The following is a 4,212-nucleotide window of genomic DNA, read 5'->3' on the forward strand; positions in this document are numbered from 1 at the left end:
GTGATCCACCCACCTCAGCCTTGCAAAGTGCTAGGATTACATGTGTGAGCCACTGCACCCGGCCCACGACATTAACTTTAAAGATCTTTCTACAAAAGAACAAGCAAACACTGATAGTCAAAATGCTTAATGGTAAATTCTACCAAACACTTAATGGAAAATTAATACCAATTTTTCACAAGCCCTCCTCAAATATAGAAAAGAAGTAAATAATGCCAGGCAGTGACCCATGCCTATAATCTCAGCAATTTGGTAGGTTGAAATGGGCAGATCACTTGAGGGCACAGGTTCGAGACTAGCCTGGCCAACATGGTGAAAACCCATCTCTACTAAAAATACAAAAATTAGCTAGGCATGGTAAGGCATGCCTTTAATTCCAGGTACTCAAGAGGCTGAGAAGAGAGAATTGCTTGAACCTGGGGGTTGGAGGTTGCAGTGAGCCGAGATCACACCAGTGCATTATAGCCTAGGTAACAGAGCAAGATTATGTCTCAAAAAAAAAAAAAACCACAAAAAACAATTTTGTTTAAAAAAAAAAGTAGAGAAAAAGGGCAGTTTTCTAATAACTTGATTAAGGCAAGTATTATTGTTGTTGTTGTTGTTGTATTTGAGACAGAGTTTTGCTCTTGCTGCCCAGGCTGGAGTGCAATGGCACAATCTCAGCTCACTGCAACCTCTGCCTCCCAAGTCTTCTGCCTGAGCGATTCTCCTGCCTCAGCCTCCAGAATAGCTGGGATTACAGGCATGTGCCACCATGCCCAGCTAATTTTGTATTTTTAGTAGAGACAGGGTTTCTCCATGTTGGTCAGGCTGGTCTCAAACTCCTGACCTCAGGTGATCCACCTGCCTCAACCTCCTAAAGTGCTGGGATTACAGGCATGAGGCACTGCACCCGGCCGGGCCAGTATTATTATACCAAAATCAGAATAAGGCATCATATGTAAAGAATTATCTGGATAATTATCCCTGATGAATACTCAAAAAGAACTAGCAAATTGAATCCAGCAATATATAACAATAATTACATACTACAACCAAAGAAACTATTTCACAAATGCCATGTTTACTTAACATTCAAAAATAAATCAATGCAATACACAATATTAATAGAATAAAGAAAACAAAACAGTCTTTCAATAGACATGGGAAAGCCTGTAATGAATACAACACTCATTCATTATAAAACCCTTAACAACTAAGAAACTATCCAGAACTGCTAAGGAGCACTTATAGAGAAATCTCCAGCTAATGTTTTACTTAATATTGAACGACTGGCCTTCGTGATAGCTCAGGCGTGTAATCCCAGCACTTTGGGAGGCCAAGGCGGGTGGATCACCTGAGGTCAGGACTTCGAGGCCAGCCTGACCAACATGATGAAACCCTTTCTCTATTAGTAATACAAAAATTAGCCAGGCATTGTGGTGCACGCCTGTAATCCCCGTACTCAGGAGGCTGAGGCAGGAGAATTGCTTAAATCCAGCAGGTGGAGGTTGCAGTGAGCCGGGATCGCGCCATTGCACTCCATCCTGGGCAACAAGAGTGAAACTTCATCTCATAATTATATATATATACACAAATATATATATACACACACACATATATATATATGTGGAAAGACTGGATGTTTATCTATAACTGCAAATGAGACAAGAATGTCCACTTTGACCACTTTATTCAACTCAAGCTGATAGTATTACCCTGAACTCATTTTTATTGCAAGTTTCATAAGCTTCTATATAAAAAGCTGTAAGAAATTAACTAAAATCCAGTAGAACGAGTTCAGTGAAATCAAAAGATACAAGATTAAGATACAAAATTAAATCACACTTAACTAAAATCCAGTAGAACGAGTTCAGTGAGATCAAAAGATACAAGATTAAGATACAAAATTAAATCACACTTAACTAAAATCCGCTAGAATGAGTTCAATGAGATCAAAAGATACAAGATTAAGATACAAAATTAAAACACACTTTTACATACCAGTTATATGTAATCTAAAAAGTTTTAAATTCCACTCATTATGTCATCAGAAGATAACAGGAATAAACTTAACAAAAAAGTGCAAATCTTTTATACTGGAAAAAAAGTCATAAAAAAATTAAAATAATAAAACAAGCCAATAAAACTGAAAGTAAAACAACATCCAATGTTCAAATATGTAATATTAGTAATTTCACATTACTTCTCAAATTGACCTAGAAATTTATGCAATTCTTTGAAATTCTGAACTGTAGTTTTATAAAAGTCGACCATCTCACCTTAAATGTTATATGAAAATGCAAAGGAAACTGAATACCAGAACAATATTGAAAAAACCTAAAATTTGATGGCTCACACTTTTCTTTTTGGTTGTTGTTGTTTTTTTCATTTTAGTTTAGTTTTTCTTGAGACGGAGTTTTGTGCTTGTCACCCAGGTTGGAGTGCAGTGGCGTGAACCTGACTCACTGCAACCTCTGCCTCCTCGATTCAAGCAGTTTTCCTGCCTCAGCCTCCTGAGCAGATGGGATTGCAGGCATGCGCCACCACGCCTGGCTAATTTTGTATTTTTAGTAGAGATGAGGTTTCTCCATGTTGGTCAGGCTGGTCTCAAACTCCTCACCTCAGGTGATCTGCCCACCTCAGTCTCCCAAATTGCTGAGATTACAGGTGTGAGCTACTGCACCCAGCCTGTTTCACACTTTTCAATAACAATTCTCACTACAAAGTTACAGTATTCAAGAAAATTTGCTAGTAGCATAAAGATATATTCATGTAATTCAATGAACTTGATTTTAAAATGTGGAAATATGATCTTATATTTATGGTAAATAGATTTTGATAAAGATGTCTAGAAATTTCCATGAGGACAGAACAGTCTTTTCAACAAATATTGTTGGGAAAATTAGGTATTCACAGGCAAAAAAAAGAAACTTGGATCCCTAAAATCACAAAAACATACCTAAAATTGACCATATACCTAAATGTATAAGCCAAAACTATATAATTCTCAGAAAAAGACTGGAGTAAATTCCAGATTACATAATGATTTTTATGTTTTGTACCAAAAGCACCATCAAGAAAAGGAAAAACGATGAATTGTATTTTCTCAAAGTTAAAAGCTTTCATTCCTCAGACAACACCATAAAAAATAAAGAGAAAAGTCACTGAGAGAAAATATTTGAAATTATATATCTGATTTAGACTACTACCCAGAATATGTAGAGACATCTTACAAAGTCAATAATAAATGGGACAATTGATATATTTGAAAATTATGGAAAGAACTTGAACAAAAAATTTCTACAAAGAATATATACAAATTGTCAATCAACATAAAAATATGTGAAAATGCTCTTCCCGCCATCTTGGCTCCTGTGGAGGCCTGCTGGGAACGGGAATTCTAAAAGGAACTATGTCTGGAAGGCTGTGGTCCAAGGTCATTTTTGCCGGCTATAAGCGGGGTCTCCGGAACCACAGGGAGCACACAACTCTTCTTAAAATTCAAGGTGATTATGTCCGAGATGAAACAGAATTCTATTTGGGCAAGAGATGCGCTTATGTATACAAAGCAAAGAACGACACAGTGACTCCAGGCGGCAAACCAAATAAAACCAGAGTCATCTGGGGAAAGGTAATTCGGGCCCATGGAAACAGTGGCATGGTTCCTGCCAAATTCCGAAGCAATCTTCCTGCTAAGGCCATTGGACACAGAATCCGAGTGATGCTGTACCCCTCAAGGATTTAAACTAACGAAAAATCAGTAAATAAACGTGTATTTGTGCTCTTGGAAAAAAAAAATGTGAAAATATTTTTAATTATTAGGAAAATGCAAATCAAAACCTCAATGAGATAATTAACACTTATTAGAATAGCTATGACAAAAAGACAATAACAAGGATTGTCTAAGACATAAAGAATATGGAAAACTCATAAATTGTATGTGAGAGTGTAAAAACCAGCCACTTTTTAAAACAATTTGACAAATTTTCAAAATATCATAAATAGAATCATCGTATGACCCAGAAATTCCACTCACTCATAAGTACTCAAAAAAAATAAAAATAAAAACCTATTGTTACACAAAAAATCATACACAAATGATCATATCAGCAGTATTTCTAATAGCCTAAAGACAGTACAACCCAAATAGTCATCAAAGAATATAATAAAAAACAATAGGTGGTATGTTCATGCAATAGAATCCCATTTGTCAACCAAAGGAAATGAAGT

The 4,212-nt window shown here is 36.1% G+C and overlaps 1 pseudogene; it reads left to right on the forward strand.

The window, feature by feature from the left end:
• The first annotated feature begins 3,339 nt into the window (after positions 1 to 3,339).
• Positions 3,340 to 3,749, forward strand: LOC105466803 (large ribosomal subunit protein eL33 pseudogene; annotated as a pseudogene).
• Positions 3,750 to 4,212: the final 463 nt, after the last annotated feature.

Source organism: Macaca nemestrina, chromosome 18 (assembly GCF_043159975.1).
Source record: "Macaca nemestrina isolate mMacNem1 chromosome 18, mMacNem.hap1, whole genome shotgun sequence".
Taxonomy (NCBI): domain Eukaryota; kingdom Metazoa; phylum Chordata; class Mammalia; order Primates; family Cercopithecidae; genus Macaca; species Macaca nemestrina.